Source organism: Equus quagga, chromosome 7 (genome assembly GCF_021613505.1).
Source record: "Equus quagga isolate Etosha38 chromosome 7, UCLA_HA_Equagga_1.0, whole genome shotgun sequence".
NCBI classification, from domain to species: Eukaryota; Metazoa; Chordata; class Mammalia; order Perissodactyla; family Equidae; genus Equus; species Equus quagga.
In genome coordinates this window covers 14,688,744-14,714,236 of record NC_060273.1, presented here as the reverse complement: position 1 = coordinate 14,714,236, position 25,493 = coordinate 14,688,744, and the positions used below count along the sequence as shown (strand labels likewise).

Genomic DNA, 25,493 nt, shown 5'->3' with positions numbered 1-25,493 from the left:
TAATCTAGCTAGAATTTCATAACATGGTTTGGTTTTCCCTGCATGTGTGTATATATATATAAATATATAATCACCTGTATTTACAAGCAAGCGGTACGCTTTCCATTTATATTAATGACATAAGTTTCCAGTTAAAGTAAATCTATTCAATAAAAAGAACAGATAAACGTTAGTATGCATGGTAAGAAAACGAGCAAAAATTAGGAAGGTGGAACTCAAATGACTAAATTTTGGGAAACAATAATGATATACAATAATATAATTACATACTCCCTCCCTCCTCTCAATGCACACATGCAAAATATCAGTCTGTAATTCTAAGCGTTCCTAGAAGGTAAGGAAGGAAAAAGAATCTAAAAAAAAGAAATGGCTCATCCCCAAGCATCTCATTTCAACCAAGCTTTCCTAATTGCAGTTCTGGAAACTTCGATTCCTTTCTCAGGCACCTGATCTTGGAAAGAAAATTCCAGCACAAAGGATCAAGGTCACCCCTCCTGAGCGGTTGCCCAGGTACCAGGCCACCCAACACGCAAACACACCCACATTTCAGTGGAAACGGACATTCTATTTGTTTGCAAGGGCTTGCCTGTTCTTTCTGGGCTTGTGAGGGTACCTGAACAATGACTTTGGTTGTCATCAACAAGGCCGTTACAAATCCTTTATCTGGGATCCTCCACCTGCAATGTGTAACGTTTAGAACGAGGAAATAATAGCAATGTAAACAGTCTCTTAAAAGAAAGTGAGCACAAAACCTTCGCTCATGCATTGAACAAAACCCTCCCAGGAGGAAACCCTTGTTGGCAAGTGGCCCAAGGGCATTTCAGAGACCGTTTCTGCCTCTGACCCAGACACACGGACAGCCACACGCTTGGATCCCTCAAAAAACAAGGTCTGCGCGTGCGAGAGACAGACACCAAAGCTATGAATCGGAGGGGAAATATGAATAGAACAAAATGGGTACATCTTCTTTTTCTTTATTTTTTCCCTTCACCTTCCAAGAACAAGAAGATGTACCCGTTTTGTAATTACCTTTCCTCAGGGTTAAAAAATTGTCTTGAAAATTTAAAGGGTTCTTGTTCTTTTAAAGGTAATTATATTTTATCAATGAAAAAGAATATAAGATTTTTAGTTTGTTAAGCACATGAGGAAGTGTCAGAGGCTGGAAAATGAAAAGGAATTTTAATCTCATGAAGGGCAAAAATCCATCCAGAGAATGGTCTAGCATTTAGTACTGAGGTAGCAAATATGCTTCTTATAACACGGAATGAAAATGAGTGCAAACCTTTTTTTTTTTTTTTTTGGTGAGGAGGATTGGCCCTGAGCTACCATCTGTGCCAATCTCCCTCTATTTTATGTGGGACACTGCCACATCATGGCTTGATGAGCAGTGCTAGGTCCATGCCCAGGATCCAAACCTGCGAACCCTGGGCTGCTAGAGTAGAGCATGCGGACTTAACCACTACACCACTGGACCAGGCCCGGGGGGCGGGGTTTGGGCAATAAAGCAGAAAAAAGAAAAGATTGGCAACAGTTGTTAGCCCAAGTGCCAATCCTTAAAAAAAAAAAAAAAAAATTTAGAAAAATTGGCACCTAGGCTGGTGCCAATTTTAAAAAAAAAGAAAAAAAGAGCTGGAGGGTATCTGTTAAAAAAAAAAAGAATGTAAAGCCGGCTGGCGCAATTGAATTTCAAGACAGTGTTTGCGTTCTGGTGCCTAAGCTCCGTGTGACGTGCAGGGCGTGTGGTTCACTTTTATTTTATTGTAGAAAGAGACTGGTGGGAGCCATGGATGTAGGGCAATGATTCTCAATCAGGGCAATTTCGCCCCCCGACAGCACACTTCACAACATCTGGAGGCATTTTTGGTGGTCCCGACTTGTGGGGAGGGATGTGCTATTGGCATCTATTAGGTAGAGGCCAGGGATGCTGCTAAATATATGTCCCCATATACAGGACAGCCCCCGACAGGAAAGAATGGTCTGGCCCAAAATGTCAACAGTGGCGAGGCTGAGAAACCCTAATCTAGAGATCATCTAGGGTAATACTGTCCAACAGAACTTTCCATGATGATGGTATTGTTCTGTACCTGCGCTGTCCAATACGGCAGCCACTACATGTGTCTACTGAGGACTTAAAATGTGGCCAGTGCCACTGAGAAACTGAATTTCTCATTTGATTTAAATTTAATTCATTTTAATGTAAACAGCCGCAAATGGCTATGGAGCTACCATATGAACAGTGCGAGTCTAGGAAAGGATGGAGCCTAAAGGAACTCCAACATTTGAAGCTTCGCTGATCAGTGTGCATCAGAGACGATGAAGCTCAGCCGCCCGTGAGAGTCACTTGGGAGCTTGCTGGAGACGGGGCCCAGGGATCATCAGGTGACCTACTGGTCCCCGTTTACCCAGAACTTTCTCGGTTTTAACACTGGAAGTTCCACATCTGCGGAACCCCATTCATCCTGGAAAACCACCCTAGCCCAGGTTCCAGTCCCAGAAATAGTGACTGAGAGGGTCTGGAGTGAGACTGGGAAATTTGCTTTTTGATCACGTTTCCCGGGTGATTCTTCTATGTGCCGCAGTCTGCGAATCACTACAGGTCAGCCAGTGAACGGAGGCCGCAAGGAGCAGGCGGACAGGTACGAGGAAAAAGTGGCCTCACCGGTTACTTGTGCCTTGGCAGTTTGGCGCCTTCTTGCCTGGCTGGACGGCCGCAGCCTGTCGCAGAAGAATGAGGATCCCTCCCCGGGACAGCCAGAGACTACACGAGGTGCCTGTTATGGCTCCTGCATCCACGCAGACCTGCTCGAAGGAGTGGGATCCTCTGCTGCCCAAGGAAGGACTCTGCTTCCTGGAGGCCTGCAGGCCGTGGAGACCCTCCTCTCCTCCTTTCCCGCTGGCCACGTGCTCAGAATCCTGCCAGGAACAGCGGAAAAGAACAAACCCGGATGCCCCCTGCGGCCAGGGATTCCTGCCCTTTCTACCGCTGGGTCTCAGAAACACAGGAGGGGGCAGCAAGCGGAGTCGAGCTTCATCCACACTCTGAATCTGAGTCCGTGTCAAGTCTCCCTCTTTTAGAAGAAAAAGAACCTCCTTCTAGATCCACCTCTGGAAACAGGAGCTTAGCTCTTAATCAGACTAATTCAGATCCCTACAATATAATAGTGTGTATAATGCCTATTTAAACAAACATTATATAACACAACTTAAGTACCGTTGTTCCAGATTTGTGGAGCGGAAAATAGAAGCACAAATCAATGATAACAAAACAACTAATATGTATGTGCCAGGTTCTGTTATAAGAACCTGACAGGGCTTAACCCATTAAATCCTTACCATAGCCTTAGGAATAGACGCTATTATTATCCTTATTTTACTGAGGATACTGAGGCACAGAGAGGTTAAGTAACTTGGCCAGGAATCACAGCCAGTAAAGAGTGGAGCCTGGATATAAACCCAGGCAGTCTGATTCTGCAATTGGCATCATTGTGCTTTACAGTTTCCAAAGATATAAAGTAACTTGCCAGAAGTTAAATGGCTTGTCCATATCCAGGGCCAGAAGCTGGGTCTACAGAACTCCAAGTTCTGGGTGCCTTCATTGAGCCACAGGACAAATCTGATTGGTCCTTGATTGGTCACATAACAAATTTCTTGAAGTGGTTCAGGGTGAAGGGACAAAATGCTAAATATCATATTGTGTTTAGTAAGTAACAAAAGAAATTGCATTCTGATTCAAGATGGCAGACTGAGCCCACGGGCTGACCTTTCCTCCCTCCTGGAGTCCAATGAAGCTCCAGAAAAGACACAGAAAAGGGAATAAACCCATAACAACGTAAACAAGAAGGCAAGAGGGAGGCAACCATTGGACTAGAGGTGATGACGAATTTCCGGGAGACAGGAAGTGAATGAATTCATCGATGGAAAACTCAGGTGGAGGAAACCGTGGATCAAATCAGTTACCAGGGAAAGACGGGCAGAGGGGAAACGCTCCACTCAGCTCAGCGGCAGGAAGGTGCCCCGCTCGGGGCAGGCAGGTAGGGAGTGCCAGAGGGGCTGTGAAGCAGGAACTAGAGAATTTCATCTTGTTGGAGAACAAGTAGGCTGCTTCCACCCCAGTACCTACAGGGTGCCCGTTGATTTCAGGATGGACACCGTGTACTAAAGAATTTAATCTTACCCAAAGAGAGGTCTGGCCTTTGCCCTTGGCTCCTGGGAGGTCGTCTCCAAGCTCTTGGAAAGTCCTGCTCAGTACAAGTATCTTTGTTTACCTGGGGCCCTGGGCCAGCCAGATAGAAATGATGGGATTTGGGGGCTTGGGGGGATCTGGGTCAGGCAGTATCAGCTGACCTCCTGAGGGGCTGGACACTGAGACCAGCCATGTGGGTGCCAACTCTGTCTATGTGACAGAGCCCAAGTAAAGATTCTGGACACCAAGCCTTGGGTGAGCACCCTGGTTGGCAATAACCTGTGCATATGGTCACCATCAATGCTGGGAGAGTGACGCTGTCCATGACTCCATGGAGAGAGGACAATTGGAAGCCCCACATTTGGTAATTTCCTGGATTCCGCCCTATGTGCTCATTTTAGTCTCTATCCTTGAGCTGTAATAAACCATAACTGTGAGCATAACAGCTTTCAGTGACTTCTCTGAGTCCTTCTGGAGATTAATGAACCTAAGGGTGGGCCTTGGGGACCCAGAACTTGCGATGGGTGTCAGAAACTAAAGGGGTCTTGGGGACTGTACTCTAGATTTGCAGACACAAAGAGCCTCTCTCTAAACACACGGCTCAAACTTTCTGGGGAGAATTAAGCCCTGAAGGAGAAAGTTGCTACCCCAGATTAAATTCAGATTTAATGTGTCTTGGCCACCTGGTAGCCAGCCATCTCAGTTAACCCTGCCATTCAGGGATGGGGTCTGCTGGGGAAACGCACCCACCCCCAGCAGGGTTAACCACCACAGCTGTCCATTAATCCAGTCCTCCATCCAGAAAGAAAACAGCTAAACAAGGATCACCAAGCATCAGAGAAAAACCAAAGACACAAAAGAACGGGAAGGAAAAGCAACATTGTTGAAACAGAGGTAATCTGGGAGAAAGAATTTAAGAACTTTTAATTTACTATCCTCAGAGACATTTGAGAGAGTTTCTACCCATAAACAGGGTGTTACAGGAAAACATGAACCGGCTGTCATAAAAAAAAAAAAACAACAGTCAGAGGGCAAAGAGAAGCAAGTTAAAAAAATGCCTAACTCTTTAAAATTTAACAGGAGGGTCAGAAGATAAAGTCAAGAAAATCTCCCAAAATGAAGAGTAAAGAATTAATGAAAAATACGTTAGAAAAGTTCAGAGATACAGAAAACTGGCCCAGGAAGTCCAATATCTATAAAACAGAAGTTCCAGAACAAAGAAAATGCACGAGCTGAAAATATCAAAGGTAACAATAAAAGAAAATACCTGAGCTGACAAAGGACGAGGGTCTTCAGACTGAACAGGCCACCAAATGTGGATAAAAATGAATGAGAAACGCCCGCATTCAAACACTCCCTCCCAAGATTCTCGATTATAACAGCTAAGAGGAAATCTTAGAAGTGTTCAGAAATAAAATTGTTTAATCTACACAGGAGGAAGTCAGACTTATTGCTGTCCTCAGCAACAAAGGATGCTATTAACAGTGGGGGTCGTGCCTTCAAAATTCGGAGGAAAAATGACTTTTAACCGAAAATCCTGCGCCCAGGCAAACTACAAAATCAAGTTTGAGGACGAAAATAGAGACGTGGGGAGATACGCAAAGTGGAAGAAAGTTTACTTCCCACGCACTTGTCCGTTAAAAATTGCTCGAGAATAAGCTGAAGGGAGACACAGAAGGTATTGGAGACGCAGGATGGCAGGACCTTCAAGAGGCCATAAAAAGAAACCACAGGTCAACAGCTGTACGTCAGGCCTGAAAAGCATTCGGTGCAAATTCTGCCGCCCCACAGAGGATGAGTCAGAGCCTGGTGACCTCAGAGATGGGGGTGAAGGCTGTGTGTTTTCTCTGTCAACAAGAGAAATTAAAGACAAATAGAAATTCCAGGCCATCTCCCAAAAGCTGAATAAGAAAGTCACGATCCGGAAATGAAATCACTAAACTCCGACCTGATTGAGCAATTAAGGGAGTCCACGAGAAAAACAACTCAATACACCGGGATTTAGGGATCAGTTTCCTTGATGGCTCAGATTTAGCAAATTGCGTGTCTTTTTCTCTGATCGAACTTCCCTAACATGCACGTAACTGGAAATTTGTAGCCATGTATACTAGTTTTCAATTTAAGAATCCACCCAGAGACAAAGAAACATAATTACAGTTTGTACGACAGAAGATACATGTTTATAAGCCACGACATGTAAAAATACGACAGTTTCTAGAAGTAGGGAAATGGATGAGAGAAGATCCTGACTAAAGGAGAGTGTCAAGGTGCTAATGTCCTCATTTTGTGATGTGGGGAGTCAGGAAATACTGTCCAAAGGTCATGGAACTGTAAGTATACCATCAGCAGTGGTTCTCAACTCGGGGGGACTTGCCTCCGGGGATTTTTGGCAAAATCTGGCAAATTTTTGGTTGCCACACTAGGGTGTGGGTGTGCTACTGGCCTCTAGTGGGTGGAGGCCAGGGATGCTCCTAAACATCCTACAATGCACAGGACAGCCCCCACAGCAAACAACTATCCAGCCCGATATGTCAATAGTGCCAAGGGTGAGAAACCCTAATTTAGAGCCGCAAAAGGGAGCAAATTAAAAAATATAAATAAGAAAAATGAAAGAGAAGGAACCACACGGGAGAAAGGGGAAGAGAGAAAGGAGAGGAAATGAAGTGTCAGTGAGCTGAATTCTTGAGCTTTCCTCTAACAGAGTCAATGCGTACTATGGACATCGGACAAAGCAAGACATCATTTAGACTTTTGATAGTAACCAGTGAAAGAACGAAAACCAGCAATGGTTAAGGGTGGTTGCCTCTGCAGTGTGGGATTTGGCGCAGGACAGAGGGGAAGGAAGCACGCAACTTTCACTGTCTACCCTTTGGTATCATTCGGAATATTTTTTGACATGTGCATACCTCTTACTTATGGCTTTTTGAAAATAAAATATATGATGTCCGAAAATCCCATTAAACCATATGAAAATTAAGTAAGGACTTAAAAATACGAAGAAATGAGTAGTGCAGGTCTTGGGACAATCAGATCAGTGTCCCTAAGTAGGCAGGAGCAGCCTGGACACAGGGGTTTTGAAGCAGAAGACTGGCGTTTAGTTTGAAATATAGTATCATAAGTGCTCCTTCCTCTCGGAGAAGCCAAATCTCGCTCTCTCTTTTTTTTTTAACTCATTTCTTCAACACTCACATCTTGAATTCGGCCATCCTTTTGCCCATGCTGGGTAAGTATGATGTTAAGCTTGGGAAGTTTCTAGATTCGGTGCTATTTGCTGCAGGGCCAGGAGTAGAGTGAGGGAGGGAGGCCTGGGATGCAAATTTAAGAGGGTCCCCAAAATTCCTGTAATCAAGATAAATAATATTTTAATGCAGTTTTTGGCTTTTCCTTTTTTTTTTTTTCTCCCCAAAGCCCCAGTACATGGTTCTACATTCTAGTTGTAAGTCCTTCTAGGTCTTCCATGTGAGCCACCACCACAGCAGGGCTACTGACAGACGGGTGGTGTGGTTCCATGACCTGGAACAGAACCAGGGGCAACTGAAGGTGTGAGAGCACCAAACTTTAAACACCAGGCCTGGGGCCGGCCCGGTGGCACAGCAGTTAAGTGTGCACATTCCGCTTCTCAGCGGCCCGGGGTTTGCCAGTTCGGATCCCGGGTGTGGACATGGCACCGCTTGGCAAGCCATACTGTGGCAGGTGTCCCATGTATAAAGTAGAGGAAGATGGGCATGGATGTGAGCTCAGGGCCAGTCTTCCTCAGAAAAAAGAGGAGGATTGGCAGTAGTTAGCTCAGGGCTGATCTTCCTCAAAAAAAAAAAAAGAGTTAAAAAAAAAACAAAACCAGGCCCTCAGGGTTGGCTCAAATGCAATATTTTTTAAAGCAGGAAATAAGGCAAAAATCCATGATGAACAAAATATCAACATTTGCAGTAAAGACAGGATAGGGATTACTGGTTATCCTTTTGCTCCAATTCGGCTGGACTCCACACTGACGGGCAGGCCGGCCCCCGCAGTCTGGCAGTTCCTTGAGTCACAGGCTGCCAGGTACCCTCATCTCACCCCAGAAATGACAGTCGTGGGGGCAAATAGAGCCATCTGCCTGGAGCCCACCACCTACCTCCTCTCATTTGAAGACCTTCCCTGTGATAGCACAATTTGTAAGTCAAGTCTCCACCACAGGAGAGAATTCCACCTCTCCTTTGGAAAGCCACGAGTTGGCATTTGCGGGGGGTGGGGGGGAGACACTAATACACCAAACATCACAGTAACTGTGGTCTCCAGTTCTTCCTGTGAACTATAGAAACAGGCCTTCCTTTTCTTCTTTTAAATGATACCCACCTAGATTCAAATGCCTCAGAAAACGAAATCTGTTTGTCCCAGCCTTTGCAACAATACGGAAATCTTTATCAGTCTCTTCTTTCTTCTCCTATGAATAAAGAGCGTCTTTCCTGGAAATTAGCTGGGGTTTATCTCCAGGAACATTGACCCTTCGGCAGCTGGAAATAATCTGAGCACTAATTTAGTCTAATCCACCACTCCATTCCGGGAACTCATGGCGAATGTGTTCCATCGAGTGATTCACTAAACACTTAGAAAGACGTTTGTTTATACCTTGAACCTGACTCTGCCTCCTGGGAGAGGCCCCTTCCTGGCAAAACAAGACTATAAACCCCACTGCCTTGACACCCATCTCCACTGTGCCCCTCTTCCCCGCTCCACAGCAGAGGAATCTAGTCAAACGACAACCACAATAATAAGCATAAAGACGGCACCATTTATTGAGCGCTACTTGAGTGCCAGGCACTGTGCTGTGCCCTTCACATGTATTAGCTACTGAGTCCTCAAATAACCTTATGGAGAGGTACTATTATCCCCACTTTATGATTACATTGAGGCCTAGAGAGGTTAAGTAATTTGCCCAAGGCCACACAGCTAAACAGAGGCAGAATGGGATTTGAACCCATGCCTTTCTATCTGAATTTTGACCATCATTGTCATCAGAGGAAGAAGAGGAAGAGGAGAAGGAAGAGGAGAAGTGGTTAGAGATGACATTTCCTGAGGACTTCACGTGTACCATATTCTCTTATTATGCACCCGTGGAGGTGGGAGCTCTTAGAATACCACCCATTCTGCAGACAAGCAAACTGAGGCCAGAAAGTGACAAAAACTCCCCCAGCATCTCCTAGTTAGGACCCAGGAAGCCCAGGTTCCCACTCAAGCAGACAGCTCTAAAGCTTGCTAAGACAACACGCTCCCTTGCTCCCACCTCCCCACAGTCATTCTTTCCTCTAACCAATATTTACGGTGCATGTTCTGGACCTGGTATTCCGCAATGTGCAACAGGACAGCCCCAGTTTTTGTCCTTCTCTCACGACGCATCCCCAAGTGCTCCCTATCATTTCTGTGTCCCCTGGCCCTCCCCCAAAGCAGCCTCTCACCTGCCCTCAGGCCTACGGGAACACACAGGTGTCCCCTCCACTCTGCCGAGGCAGTGGGCCCTCTTTGGTTCTTAGCCCATCTTTTTCTGCCTTACACGCAGCCCTGGACTTGCTCTCTCCGTCGTACCACTGGCCACTGGCTCCCTGGAAGGAGATAGTTACCAGCTCCGTGGCAGTTTTATGCCACTCTGGTTATCATCTCTTCCCTCGCCAGCCAATGAAGAACCAGGTCTCGCTGGGTTAAACGCAGATCAGTCCTTGACCTGCGACATGATGGCCGCACCGCGGCCTCTGCATGCTGGGTTTGCTAAGAAGCACGCTGTCTGGAGCTGAACGGTGCATTTCTTTCTTCCTGAACCCCAGCACCTCCCTCTCATCAATATTCTTTCAGCATCTGTGCAATAAAAAGATCAAAGTCCTTTCTAAAGGTTATTTTATTTCTTAGAGTTATAAGGAAGTAAGTAAGATTAATTTCCCGGATCCTCCCCGCCCAGAGTGAGGTGGCACAGAAAGAAACTATCTTCTCCTTTCTGCAACAAAGCATTCTTCCTGCTGGAGAACCCCAGGCTTCACCAGACACCGTCAGGCACGGGCCACCATGTTCTGCAGATTCAGCCCCTGGGGCAACATTCAGATCTTACAGGTTTAACTGCTTCCCTGCCAGAGGTGAAGGACAGGTAGCGTGGAATCAGCCCACGTTTCAAGGCAGGCTGACTGACGCGAACCCTGACCCTAGCACTTTACAACTCTACCCTTCTGAACCTCAATCCCCGCCCCCCACATCTGCAAAATGGGGACGATACACCCTACCTCCTAAGAGCTAAATGGGTTAACCTTTGAGAAATGTTGGACCATTTCCTGCTCAGGTTACTTCCAGCCACCTAAGACCAAATTCCCAGAGAGAAACTGGCAGTGGCTAGAATGCTAATCCTCCAGGCACAGTGAACTCTGGAATTCATTCATTCTTTATTCATGCAGAAAGAAAGAAGGAAGTAAATGACCCAGGCCTATGGTAAGATTTCCATATTTTTACAAATGCCAGAACAAACCAGTTCCGTTTCTATGGCATTTGAATCTGGGTGGGCATCACCTAAAAGAAAATCCTATGTCTAGAATTCCCAAGAGTAACTGGGGGCCCACAGTTACTGTTCCCAACCTTTGATGTATTAGCGCCCCTAATAAGCACAAAATCGTGGCTTTCCAAAGGAGTGGCAGAATTTTTTCCCATCATAGAGACAGACTTGGTTTATAAGTTGGACAATCAGAAGAAAGTTCTGTCAATGAAAATAATCCATCACCAATCTATAAATGAAAATTTGGGTGAGTTTATTCCGAGCTAAAATGTGAGGACCATGGCCCAGGGCCTTTCTTCTGGAAGGAAGAAAGGGCACTGAAGAAGTGGGGTGTACAGAGTGTTATATACCCCCAAAGAGGATGTTTCACATATGATTGAAATGTCCTTTTTACAACAGTCACGAGACTGCTCTGTTGGCACAGTGATTGATGGACACAGCAGGTAGGTCTGCTGTCTGGGTGGACACAGCAGGGTGGCAGGTCTGCTGTCTCGAGCTAGGTGGTCACAGGTGAGCTGGGTGGTCAAAGGTGAGCGCAGCAATCAGTTCCTAGCCTGAGGAAAGATGCTTATCCCTAAGGAAATGCCAATGTGGGGGGGAAGTGGCACCTTTATCTTAAGGGCATTTGTTCTTGCCACAGGAAATGTTTAAAGCAGATATACAATGCATGCTCAATGGCCATGTCAGGCCCTTTCGGAAAAACAAAGTCAGGCTGAATTGGGTTTACACCAAATGGCTTCCCCGTATATTCCAATATATCCTACTGCTTGCCATTTCTATTTGTCAGGTCTTAAAATGAGAGGAGGTAGGTGGGGATCTCCAGGAAGATGGTTTTGTTTGCCCCAGAACTGTCATTCCTGGGGTGAAATGATGGTACCCGGCAGCGTGAGACTCACCGAACACCTAGATTGTGAGGTCCCGCCTGCCAATTGGTACAGAGTTGAGCCAAGCTGGAGCGCGAGGCAAAAGGACAAATCGGCAACTCTTGTAGGTCGAAGTCAGGGTTCTCAACCGCAGCACCACGGACATTTGCGTCAGATAATTCTCGGTGGTGGGGCTGTCCTGAGTATTGTAGGATGTTTAACAGCATCCCTGGCTTCCATCCACTGGACACCAGTAGTGATGCGGGGTTGGTGAGCCAAGGAGTCGATAGAAAGATTTCTTAGACTCTTAAGATCTGGCAGTAGTGCTCTTTTATTTAGAGAATAGAATAGCATGGGGACAGGACCCACGGGCAGTCAGAGCTCCTGCTGCTGCTGCTGCTGCTGCCCCCACTGGCATGGGGACAGGGCCCATGGGCAGGCAGAGCCGCTGCTGCTGCCCCCGCTAGCATGAGGACAGGACCCATGGGCAGGCAGAGCTGGTGCATGGGGACAGGAACCACGGGCAGTCAGAGCTCCTGCTGCTGCTGCTGCTGCTGCTGCTGCCCCCGCTGGCATGGGGACAGGGCCCATGGGCAGGCAGAGCCACTGCTGCTGCCCCCGCTAGCATGGGGACAGGACCCATGGGCAGGCAGAGCCGCTGCTGCTGCCCCAAGTTGAGGGTTAGGGCTAATTTTATAAGGCATGGGTATGTGAGTCATCTCTTTACAAAACAAAGGAAAGAACATGAAAAAAAGTTAAAATGGTATCAGTGCAGGTGGGGTCTGGTCAGTGGGTGATCCCATGACTTTTAGACAAGAATCAAATCGGATTAAGTAAAGGTTAGAAAGGTTAGAAGCCACCACCCTAAATCAGTTACATGAGATTGCCAGACAGCAACCAACTTAAGTTCTTGCCTTCCCCATTAAGAGCTTCTAGGGACAAGGTCATCTCTCTTCTTCTTCCTGGTACAGAAAGGGAGGCACCCTTTACAGATAGAGATTTACCTTACAAATGTAAATGTGTCCCAACAAGGGCAAGTTCCATTCCCCAGAGCCTCCTTCCCTGTCCCTGTTATCAAAAGCAATCAGCCCCAAACAGTCCCGATGCCAAAGAGACACATCCTGGCGTGGCCAATTTCAGGTCCCTACAAGGTCATCCCCCCCTTCCTTCACAAATGCAAATATCTCTCCAAGGGCAAGCAAATTCCAGTCCTCAGAGCCTGCTTCTCATCTGCAGTTTTAAAAGTAACCAGCCTAAAAATCCTCATCATAAACCGCTTTAAAATTAAGCAGCCTAAAAATCCTCATCAGTAGGATATCGCCCCATTACCACCCCCCTGCAAACTGTGACAACCAAAAATGTCTCCAGGAATGGACAAATGTCCTCCTGGAGGCAAAATCGCCCCAGGTGAGGACCTGCTACGAATGACACAATGTTCCATGGTCTCGGGAGACTATCTCCTGACTACCCATTGCATGGTCGAGGGAAGTGACATCCTGGCATTTCCCCGTAAAGCTTTTCTCCCCCCGTTTCGCCACTTCTAGAAACTACACCATATTTTTACAAATTGTGACTTATGACACACATATTCTGCCCTACCAACTATAATTATATATAGCTTGCTATGTCCGCAGCTGGACTATAAATTGGCAAGAGTTTGCTTCTGGAGTGAGGAACTGGGTGGCTGGGGAGAGATATAGAGGGAGAGATTTTTCAGTATTTGCTTAGATATCCTTTGGATTTTATATCATGTGGAAGTGTAATATTCAAAAAATAAATTAAATTTTGAAAAATTTCTGCTGTGAATTGCACACAGTTTGGATAGTATGATCCCATCTTTGCTAAAGACAAAGGGGCCGGTTCCGTGGCCAAGTGGTTAAGCTTGCGTGCTCCACTTTGGTGGCCTGGGGTTTCACCAGTTTGGAGCCTGGGCATGGACATGGCACCACTCCTCAGGCCATGCTAAGGCAGTGTCCCACACAGCACAGCCAGAAAGACCTACAACTAGAATATACAACTATGTACTGGGGGGCTTTGGGGAGAAGAAGAAAAAAAAGATTGGCAACAGATGTTAGCTCAGCTGCCAATCTTTACAAAAAAAAGACAAATAAAAATGATCTATATTAATTAGCATATCCAGGGGAGGGAGAGAAACCTAGAGGAGCATACATGAAACTCCAAACAACGCTTATCACCAGGGGATGAAATCACAGAGAGCTGCTCACCTCCTATGCAAATATTTTCATAGGGCATAAATTTAAAAAATAATCTAGATGGGGCAGACAAGGGGATCTGGGCATGGAAAGAGGAAGGGCTGAATTAAGATGGTGGCAGTGGAAATGGAAATAAATGGGCAGGTGCTAGAGAAGACGGAATCGCTCTGTGCCATTGGGCTGTTAATTCATCTCCCTGAGCCTCAGTTTCCCCAGGTGAAAATGGAGATAATTATAACACATATAAATGGCTAACATTTATCATTACTATCATTACATTGTTCTTATCACCATATGTGGGTTGATTATATATTTGATCCTTACAGCAGCCCTGTGAGTTAGATGCTGTTATGATCACCTCATTTTACAGATGCATCATTTGAAGCAAAAAGAGGTTAAGTAACTTGGCCCAAGGTTACACAGCCAGGAAGTCGCAGAGGGAGGATTTGAACCCGGGCAGTCTGGCCCTGAAGCCCCGGTTCCATAGCTCACTAGAGCGGGCACATGAGTGATCTGCCTGGAACAGAGCAAGCAGAACAAATGATAACGACTCTGATTCAGCCAAAGGCAGGATCCCCGCCCTCACCGAGGGCCCACGTCAAAGGATGCAGTTCCTTAAACAGAGAGCACAGGGCCCCTCCCGTCACACGCCAGCTTTCCTGTCCCCAGGGACTGCCCCAAGCACTCAAGGGCAGCACTTGCCCCACCAGAACACAAACTCTCCACGGATGCGACAGGCAGAGTCTCCTGGAAGGAGACGCTGGATGAGAAGGGGCTCAAGGACAGGGCACTTGGCTTCATGTTCCTTGGAGAGAGGGTTTCACCTGCACGGGACCGCCCCTCCGGCCAGGAGCAGAGAGGAGCACCCAGCATTCAGTAACACGAGCAATAATCGCTGCCTTTTCTAGATACGAGTGCAGAGCACCCTGTCAACAGCACGATGAGGTCCTGTTCTTGTCCCCATTCTACAGACGGGGGTACTGAGGCTCAGAGAGCAACTTGCCAGAGTCCCTGGGCTGGGAGGTACTCAGAGACGCTAGCTGAACCCAGGCCTCGCTAGAATAACTGGTATGTAACTGTCAAGCACCTGAGATCCTTCTGCCCACAGCTTCACCTGCTGCAAGGAGGGGACTCTGTGCCCATTCTGTATAAGGACAGGGCACCAGGGCCCTGGGACAGCCTCCCTGTACACCAGGGTACACCCCTCCTGCTGCATCAAGCAGGGGCACTTCTCAGGAACGTTCCAGAGAGCAAGCAGGGGCCGGGTGCTGTGGAAGGCACACAGAAGGCAGGAAAGCTCCTTGGTCACCCCTTCCCCTCGCCAGCAGCCCCCTCTTCCCTCTGCCTCTTCTGAGTGGTCGCGCCTGCTGCGCCATCCCCTCCACTCTCGTAGGGGCCGCCAGTAGCCAGCGTTTACTGAGTGCCTGCTAAACGCCAGATGCTGTTCTGAGCGCTTTATCTTTATTTAATCCTGATGAAAACCATATGGGGTAGGCACCATTGTTATCCCATTCTATGGATGGGAAAACTGAGGCACAGGAAGAGTTAAATAACTTGCCACATTCCCCCCACCCGGAGGTGATGGAACCTGGACTGGACGTCAGGGCCACGCAGACTTCACAATCAAATAGACCCGGGTTCAAATGTTGACTTCTCTGCCCACCACCTGTCTAACCTCTCACAAATTATCTGACCTCTCTGAACCTCAGTCTCGTCATCAATAGTACCAGACCAGCAGGGGTTATTATAAGGACAAAAAGTAATATGTGTTCCTTATTCATTCGACAAGTATTTCTTGGGCATCTTCTATGCACTGGGGATGCAGCTGCAAACAGAACAGGAAAAAGAAAAGAATTCCATTCTCTTGGAATGCACACTCTAGGAGGGAGGTGCTTATGTGTGCTGGCTCAGTTAATCCTCACAATAACCCCGCAGGTAAGGTACTATTACCGTACTCCCTTCACAGACAGGGAGAAGGAGTCTCAGAAGCTGTTTACCCCACTCCCCCTTCATCCTTCTAGTAAATAGTGGGACCTGGATTGGGCATTAACGTCCAGTCTCTGGCGTTCGACTTCCCGGGTTCAAATCCTGCTGCTCCCATCTAATCGCTGTGGGCAAGTTACCTCCCCGAGCCCGAATCACACGGGTAAAATAGGACCAGGAGATCAGGAGATCCTATCTCAGGAGATTACGGCGGGGGGGGGGGGGGGGAACAACATCTAACATTTAGGAGAGGTTCTTGGGTCCCCAGCACACAGAAAGCTCGCAGAAATCCTGGGAGGGACGTCCTATTTTTAGCCTTTTTTTTTTTTCTACAGAGGTGGAAACCGGAGTCCAGAGAGGGTAAGCTGCCCAGAGGCGCACAGCGCAGAAACTGTGCGATTCCGAAGCCCGCGAGCTCTGGCCCGGGTCGCCGCGCCAGGAGAGCTCGCCCGCTCTGGCACCGCTGAGCGAGCGGCCCATAAATGGGTGCGATTATTTTTCCCTTCCTGCAGCGGTGGCGGGGAGCAGGGTGCACCCCTCGGAAGCTTTCCTAACACGGGAGGTCCGCGCGCGGCCGCCTCGAGCTGGACCCACCGCCTCGATCCCCCAACACGCCCGGATTCCCGCGCGGGAGGGGTCCTCCCCCCTTTCTCCCCCCCCCCCCCCCCCCCCCCCCCCCCCCCCCCCCCCCCCCCCCCCCCCGCCGCGGCTGCCACGCCTGGCCACCCCTCTGCAGTCCCGCGTTGGGGACAGACCCTCCTGGGGCGCCCCGTTCTTTCCATCGATCCCCTCTCGCCAAGCCCCCGCGTCTCGGTGGATACCTGGCGGGGGGCAGTCCCTGCGCTGGTCCCGGGGCCTGGCGAACCGGTCTCGCCTCCCTCCAGCTGTCGCGTCCCCTGTGTCTGGCGCTCCGGCCGCCGCCCTGTCTGCTCGCCCGCGGGGCGCGTCGGCCACTCGGGCCTGGGGCAGCGGGTAGGGTGCGCGTCCTGGCGCCGGAGCCGGACTTCCTGCACGGAGGGCAGATCGCATTCTTCTTGGAATCGAGCCGAGTTCCTGCGAGCTCTCGGTTAGTGCACCTGTTGGCACCCGAGACCACTATTCACGGCCCCAGTCTGCATTCTCTCTCCCCTTCCACCGAGCAGACCTCACCAAGCGCTCGCCAGATGCTGCGCGCCGGCGTGGGTGCTGCAGCGCTCAGGGGACCCGGAGGGCGCACGGGCTACCGCTGGGCTCTCCAAAACGTTGGCCACCAGCCACCGGTGGTTATCGAGCGCTTGAAATTGTAGTTCCAAGGAACACAGATGTTTTCAAGACGTAGGACCGAAAGGGAATTTTTTTAAAAATCTCATTAACAAGTTTAAAATTGATAGCATGCTAAAATGATATTTTGGATATCGTTTGTTAAATAAAATATATTATTAAAATTAATTTCACCCGTTTCTCCTTTTCTTTTTTTTTTTAAAGATTGGCACCTGGGCTAACAACTGTTGCCAATCTTTTTTTTTTTTTTCTGCTTTATCTCCCCAACCGCCCCTCCCCCGACACAGTTGTATATCTTAGTTGCAGGTCCTTCTAGTTGTGGGATGCCGCCTCAACGTGGCCTGATGAGCGGTGCCATGTCCGCGCCCGGGATCCGAACCCTGGGCAGAGCACGCAGCAGAGCACGCGAACTTAACCACTCGGCCACAAAGCCGGCCCCTCTCCTTTCCGAAAGTACAGCTACTAGAAAGTTTAAAACTGTGTGTCTCCTATTATCCTTCTATTGGATAACACTGGCCTTGGGCAAGAACCCACGGGGTGTTCCGGAATACCTCTCCCGGTTCTCCATTCTAGAATTTATTCAGCTCTTCCTTATTTCCTTCAGGAAACATTTGGGGAAGGCCTAGGACCCACCAGGCGCTAGTGTTGGTTCTCAAACTCAGGAACTTCCAGGATAAAATCTGAAGTTGGCCCCTGGTACCTGGAGGGCAAGGAGAGACTGAAGAAAGAGGCAGGACTCCAGGTTGGTAGGTGGCAGCTCTAACAAGCAAGGGAACTGACATGTCCCGGGTGGCCACAGCCTGCTGGAGTCTCCAAGGTTGATATAGACGCTTTAATAGGAGGCAGTCTCATATACCATCCAGATGGTCTCAACAACGCATTCTCTCTCAAGGTTGCGTTCTTGAAACCGGCTCCCCCTGTGGGAACAGTGGACAGAGCGTACATTCCAAGGACAGGGGAGGGGGTGAGGAGCCTCTGATTGCCCGGGTCCAGCACGCGGGTCAAGTGGTGGTCACGTCGTCTCGATGACCTCCTCCTCCAACAGCTAGACACTGGAGGATAGAGTAGTGAGCAAAAGAGATACTGCCCGTGGCCTCAGAGCTGACAGGTCAGGTGACAGACGTCTGTTGAATAAAATGCACAATGACAGAAAAGGCAACCTAAGGAATGGGGAAAAATATTTGCAAATCATATATCTGATAAAGAGTAAATATCCAGAATATACAAAGAACTCCTACAACTCAACAACACTAAGAACAACAAAGCAAAGTGCCAGGTTTAAAAAGGGGCAAAGGGCTTGAACAGACGTTTCTCCAAAGAAGATACATAAATGGCCAACAAGACCATGAGAAGATGCTCAGCATCACTAACCACAGGAGAAACGCAGATCGAAACCACAATGAGATATCGTATCGCGTCCATTAGGATGGCCACTAGCAACAAAGCAGAAAACAACAGGTGTGGGTGAGGATGTGGAGAAATTGAAACCCTCACACACCGTTGGTGAGAATGTAAAGTGGTGCAGCCACTGTGCAAAACAATATGGACAGTCCTTAAAAAATGAAAAACAGAAATGCCATATGATCCAGCCATCTCGTTTCTGGGTATACATACAAAGGAATTCAAAGCAGGATCTCAAAGAGACGTTTGCACCCCCATGTTCATTGGAGCATCATTCACAATAGCCAAGACGTAGATGGAACCCAAATGTCCATCAACTGATGAATGGGTAAAGAAAAGGTGGTATATCCATACAATGGAACGTTATGCAACCTTAAAAAAGATGGAAATTCTGATACATGCTACAACACTGGGGACTCTTGAGGACATTATGCTATGTGATTAAGCCAGTCACAAAAGGGCGAGTAGTGTATCATTCCACTGATGGGAAGAGCTAACGTAGTCAAAATGGTAGAAACAGAAAGTAGAAAGGGCTGAGGGGAGAGGACGGAGAGAATTAGTATTTAATGGATACGGAGATTCAGTTTTGCAAGATGAAAAAGTTCTAGAGGGGCCAGCCCGGTGGCATTGCGGTTACGTTTGCACACTCTGCTTCGGCGGCCCGGGGTTCACTGGTTCGGATCTGGACTCAGACCTACACACTGTTGATCAAGCCAGCCTGTGGCAGGCGTCCCACATATAAAATAGAGAAAGATGGGCACGGATGTTAGCTCAGGGCCAATCTTCCTCAGCAAAAAGAAGAGGATTGGTGGTGGATATTAGCTCAGGGCTGATCTTCCTCAAAAAAAAAAAAGTTCTAGAAATCTGTTGCACAACAATGAGAATATGCTTAAGCCTACCGAACTGTACGCTTAAAAATGGTTAAGATGGTGAATTTAATGTTACTAGGTTTTGGGGTTTTTTTTAAGATTTTATTTTTCCTTTTTTTCCCCAAAGCCCGCCAGTGCATCGTTGCATATTTTTAGTGTGGGTCCTTCTAGTTGTGGCATGTGGGATGCCGTCTCAACATGGCCTGATGAGTGGTGCCATGTCCGTGCCCAGGATCTAAACCAGCAAAACCCTGGGCCACTGAAGCAAGCCCGGGAACTTAACCACTCGGTCACGGGGCCGGCCCCTAATGTTACTGGGTTTTACCACAATTTTAAAAAGTGTATGATGACGTAAATGCAATTGTGATTACTGCAACCAAGGAGGGGTGGGTGGTACTGTGAGAATTTACCATTGGGGGCTACTGGGTGTCTGGAAGGCTTCTTTACGGAAGCGATGCTTCGGCCAACCTCGGAGTTCGAGTTAAACAGGAGCGGGGAGGGCAGCCCCTGAAAAGATCCCAGGGCAACAGACCACGTGATGCGTCTGAATTTATTTTACATAGTGCAATTCTCTCGAACTTTCCCACTTCGTGAATAGAATGGATGATAACGATGATAGTAACAGCCGACATGTACCAAAAATTAATTCACTTAGTTAATTACTTCATTAACGTCAATGTCAAGTGCAGGGATGCTGAACCTGACTACTTGGGTTCAAACTCCAGCTCTGCTATATCCTTACAGGCTTCATAATCCCGGGCAAGTTCCTTAACCTCTGCGCCTCGGTTTCCTCATCTGTAAAATGGGGACAATAAGAGGACCGACCACACAGGGCCATCTTGAGGATCTAGCGAGGGAGCATATACACTGAGTTATGATATATATACAGGGCCCACCACACCATTCAGTAGGAGCTGTATAAGCGCTTGTTAAATAAAACAAAATTTAATTACATGCCAGTGACCGCGCTAACCATTTTATATGCTGTAATACGCTGCACAGCAGTCACAAACTCCTTCCATCTCTGTAAGCATGCCCTTTTGCAATGTGACCTTACAGAAGCAGGAGCCACCTTCTCATGTAAAATCAGGTGCCTCCCAAACCCAACAAGGCTAAAATGGACCCCGAGGGTCCCTTCTCTGCCCTGTTTTCCCCACAATCTCCCCTCCCAGGAAGTGGCAGTGCCATCCATCCAGGTGGTTTCTCATCTCAGAAACTTTACAGAAATCATTGATGTCTCCCTTATTTTTACTCCTCACATCTGCTTTGTCAGCAAGTCCTGCTGGTCGGATCTTTAAGTTATGTCCACAATCTGACCCCTTCTGACTGTGTCCGCTGCCACCTCCCTGGTCCAGGGCGCCCGCATCCCTAGATTGCCGCACCGGCCTCTTCACGGTCTCCCTGCAGCCATCCTTGTCCCTCCATCATGTGTTCTCCAGCCAGCAGTCAGGGTGATGCTGCTACAGGCACGGTCAGGTCCTGCCCCTTCTCAGCTCGAGTCCCTTCAGTGGTCCCACCTGACCCAGAGTTAAAATCCAAAGTCCCCACCATGGCCTGTGAGGCCACCTGTCTGCCCTCATCCCCCCTGCTCCCCTCTTCACTCACCGAGCTCCGCCACGCTGGCCTTTCTGGTGCTGGAGCGCTCCCGCACAGTCCTGCCTCAGGGCTGCCACTCTCGCCCTTCTCTCTGCCTGGAGCATCCCCTCAGAAATCGCCATCACTCGCTCCCTCCTCTCTCTCGGGACAGATCAAGTGTCCGTCTTCTTCATCTCTCTAGGGACATCTACCTCTTGCCCCCAGCCTGGGTTTCTCCCTGCTCTTTCCTCTTATTTTCCCCTAAAGCGGTCATCCCCACCCGACCCATTATGGGTGCACGTGTGTCTTGTCTGCCTCCCTCCACTAGAATGTAAGCTCTGAGGCAGGGACCTCTGTCTGCTCTGTTCTCTGACTGTTGAATCCCCAGCACCCAGAACAGTACCTGGCACACAGTAGGTACTCAATGTCTGTTGAATGAATGCAGCCACTGGGGCTAAGGGTAAGACAGGAGAAGGAAGTAAACCAACCGGCAAATTCAGTGAGGACCCTACAGCCCGCAACTAATTGTCCCCTCCATCGTCATGTCCAACTTTGTCAGCCTGCCCCTTACGTGCGTGTACCTCGCTTTACAGTTTGCAAAGTACCTTCACGCCCATTATCACGTTTGACACCTAGTGAAGAATTACGCTCTCCCCAGACCCCATTTTTGGTGGAGAAACAGGCAAAACCAGGGGATTTGCCCAGGACCAATTTACACGGTGGTAAAAGAACTGTGACTCAGACACGTCTTCCAATTCCAAGCCCGGGTTTCTTCATCTCAAGCAGGAAGGTTCTGTGTGCAGAGGTTAGACACGCAAGCTGTGGAGTCTGGACAGACAAGACTTTGAAACGTACCTCTGTCACTCCCTAGCTGTGCGACTTTGGGAAAGTTGCTAGCCCTCTCTGTGTCTCCATTTTCCCAGTCATCAAACAGGGATAATAATAGTAGCTATCGCATAGGGCTGTCCTGAGGGTCGAATGAGATGAGATCTGGAATGTCGTGATTAGCTGGTTTAAAAAATAATTTTTAAAAATATAAGCCTGCTACTTCGTGTTCATTCAAGCACTTTTTGGAGTGGCCCTCAGCTCTGCCCAGATTTCTTCAGGCAACCTGATGGGGAGGGACTGGAAAGTGTGACACCATGTATGGTAAAGGTGGTGAAACTACGGCTCTGGGGCACAAAAGGGATTTGACTCAATGCGTTTGGGAAGAGAGTGGTGTGAAACTTCCATAGCAACCAGAAGGCAGGCTTCCCAGAGGCAGCGGCGAGCGGTTGCCACCCCCTGGAGCACTCATTACCTCCAAACACAACTTCACTCTGCTATCTCCCGGCAGGATGCTGTTTACCCACTCAAGGATGCTTGCAATGAAAGCAAAGGTGGCCCCTGAGACTGTGCTCAACCGATGGGCTGAAATCCGCTCGGGCGTGCTCACCTGCGCCTCCTTGTGGGCAGTCCTGCCGTCTGTCCGCAAGGTGCAGCGCCCAGAAGGGAGTTAATCCAGACCAAGTCCCTCTGGCTAGGAGCCTGCCTGGTCCTTGACATCATGTAGGACCTCATTTAACACCCTCATGAGGTGGCTTTGCAAATATAGAGACTGAGGGAGAGAGATTAGTATGAACAAAGAAAAGCAAAACTTGCCCAAGGTCACCCCACCAGGGAGCATCAGAGCCAGCCTCCGAGTCCAGGCTTGTCTTGACTTCAGAGCTCGCACACTTTCCTCAAGACCGCACTGCAGACTTGAAATGGAGTCAAGCCAACGGGCCTATTTGGCTCAAACTATGTTACGATTTCATTAATCCACCGCACGTGGAGTCACAAATTATGAAAACACCGCCCTAATGCTTAGAAAAAATCTCTCAGCGGTCAGGCCATGGGGAGGGGGTGGGACTGGAGGCTGCCATCTAAATGCGTCAACATAACACGCGTGACCCCCAACATAAACTGTTCGACTAATTTCTACATCACTGACCCATATATACGCGAGAATCCTGATTATTTAATATTAATGTAACACGTCTATAAATTAGGATGAAGTGATCAGAAGAATATAAACTTAGAAATGGTTCCTCCCAGGGAAGACAACAGGATGGAGCAGGAAGAGGGTTGGTACTTTTTATTCGTGTTTCTGTGTCATTGGAAACAGGCACATGTTGTACATATTTCTATAAAGTTGAACAAGCATTCTTATTTTCATAAGTTCAAAAACCATTTAAAATTGCTTCAAAAGGTAATATTAAACTGAAAACTCCACAGGTGGTTCTGAGCGGAATCCTAGATTAAAGATGGGAAGATTGTTACCTTAAAAATTGTGACAGTGATATGTGGCTGAAGAAAGTGAAGCTGCCACGCTGTGGGCCAATAATAACAAAATCTAACATTTATGAGCGTTTACTGTATACCAAGGATTGTCTGGAATCCATTCCATATATTCATGCATTTAATTCCCACAACAGCCCTGTGAGGCAGGTACTGTGATAACTGGCCTCCAAGATGGCTGTCAAGGAGCTTCACCCGATGGTCGTCATGCCCCTGTGAATTCTCCTCCCTCACTGAATAGGGCCCATCTGTGTAACCCATGGGATATTGTGGAAATGACAGTATGTGACCCCCATGGCTGGGTCATAAAAGAAACTGCTGCTTCTGCCTTTTGCTTTCTCCCTTGAATCACCTGCCCTGGGAAAAGCCAGCCGCCATGTTGTGAGGATGCTCAAGCTACCCTGTGGAGAGGCCCAGATGGGGAGGAACCGAGGCCAGAATCCAATCAAGGATCATGAATTCCATTTAGTTTCATGCCTCTTTATTCTCCTTCAATCCTTTAATCTGTCATTTGTCCCATCTTTTTTTTTTTTCTCATTGTTCCAGACATTGGCTTTTTGTGTGTGTGTGTATGTGTGAGGAAGATTGGCCCTGAGCTAACATCTGCTGCCAATCCTCCTCTCGTTGCTTGAGGAAGATGGTTGCTGAGCTAACAGCTAACACCTGTGCCAATCTTCCGCTATTCTGTATGTGGGTCACTGCCACAGCATGGCTTGATGAGTGGTGTGTAACACGGTCCACAACCAGGATCTGAACCCGTGAACCCCAGGCAACCGAAGTGGAGCTTTCGAACTTAACCACTACACCACCAGGCTGGCCCCTAGACACTGGCATTTTTGAAATGTCCAGGCCAGCAGCCTTGCAGGAACGTCCCACAATCTGAATTTGCATCTTTCCTCCTGAATATGAAACCAAGCGTAAAGACGTTAAAAAAAATCTTCCTTAGAGTGAAAACTTTGAGATAAGCTTTGCCAACTGCAGCTGTGCATACGCAGCACAATCAATCGTTGTTCAATACTAACCAGGTCTTTCTGTCTCTCCTGAGTATATGAGTGAGCCGTCTTTCCAGGAAGTCAAGGTCCAGACGTCAAGATTCAACCTCACAAGGCCAAAACACAGGCTGAAGATGAAAACTAACCAGAAAAGTCCGGACAGTCAAGGGAAAAGAAATTCACTCTTCAAGGCCAAACACAAGCAGGTGGGAAGGCGCCAACCAGCAGGGCCACATGCTCCCCATCCCCTACCTAAAACCCCAGATAACAACCCCTACCTTTTTCCCTTCGAGGAGGTACCTCTGAGTTCTAACTCCCATCTCCTTGTCTGGCTGCTTTTCCGTAATAAACTTCTTTCCTTGCCATCAGCCTGGTGTTTCAGCTTTTTTCTTGACTGGCCCTCCTGCGTGGTGGGGAAATGAGCCTGTGTTTGGGTTCAGTGACAAACAGCTTCAGTTAACAGGAGAAGCTGTGTCACATTAGAAGGTTTGTCCCCTTGGTGGCGCAGGCCTGGGTCTCTTCCTTAATGAGGTGCCCACAGTTTCTTTGCTGTGCAGACACTGTTTGTCTCGTGCTCATGGTCACAAACTGCTCCAGGAGCTGACTTTTCCTGAAATTGCAAAGAGTTGATCGGTCCAAATCTTGACCCCAAGGAAGGACACTAAAGAAGGATAAATGTGAACAAAAGGAATATAATTTACAGATATAACCCGAATGTTAGCAAGTCAAAATGTTCCAGACTTAGTGCTTTAAAATTCCCAAACTCACCACCTCAATGTGGCAGACAAACAACATCACCAAGAGGGGGGGGGGGGGGGTCTGACATCGTGTGCCCCCTGGGGTGATGCAACCGGAACTAATCAAAGCAGTAAAACTCTCCAACAAACTTTGGGAACTAATTTAGGGTCACCAGCTGGTTTTTTGTTTGTTTTTTTTTTACAAGGCCAACACAGGACAAAATTACATAAAGAGAAGAAAAGACAACGCTACTATTTACTAACACATTTAATGAAAAAAACGATGTATTTAACAAACGTTTATATACACTTATGATGGGCCAGGCACTGTTCTAAGTGCTTTACAAAGATTTACCTGATTATGCTGCTCCAACGACCTTAAGAGCTGGACTGGGACTAGGTTGGGGATGCGGAGGGGGAAGGGAAGGGTGGGAGACACTCTCAGGTGCTGACCCAGCACTCGGCAAATCCTGAGTGACTCCGTCAATGTTGTGCCCTGCCTGCCTTTCTCTAGTCCCAGCTCTGCGTTGGTGGTAGATACTATTATTAGATTCATTTGATAGATGGAAAGATAGGAGCACAGAGAGGTT

The 25,493-nt window shown here is 48.0% G+C and overlaps 1 protein-coding gene across 5 annotated transcripts in view; it reads right to left on the bottom strand.

Moving 5' to 3' along the window:
- Window positions 1-17,787, bottom strand: part of TMC5 (transmembrane channel like 5) — a 74,764-nt gene extending 56,977 nt beyond the window's left edge. The window contains exons 1-2 of one of the 5 annotated variants that reach the window (XM_046665366.1): window positions 16,572-16,687; window positions 7,373-7,522 (exon numbers count right to left, since the gene is read on the bottom strand). The gene's annotated coding sequence lies outside the window, so the exon portion shown is untranslated. Of the gene's footprint in view, window positions 1-7,372; window positions 7,523-9,618; window positions 9,693-9,780; window positions 9,952-16,571; window positions 16,921-17,710 lie in introns of those variants that run through there. The other 4 variants (XM_046665369.1, XM_046665364.1, XM_046665368.1 and 1 more) reach the window with 4 other exon arrangements.
- Window positions 17,788-25,493: the final 7,706 nt, after the last annotated feature.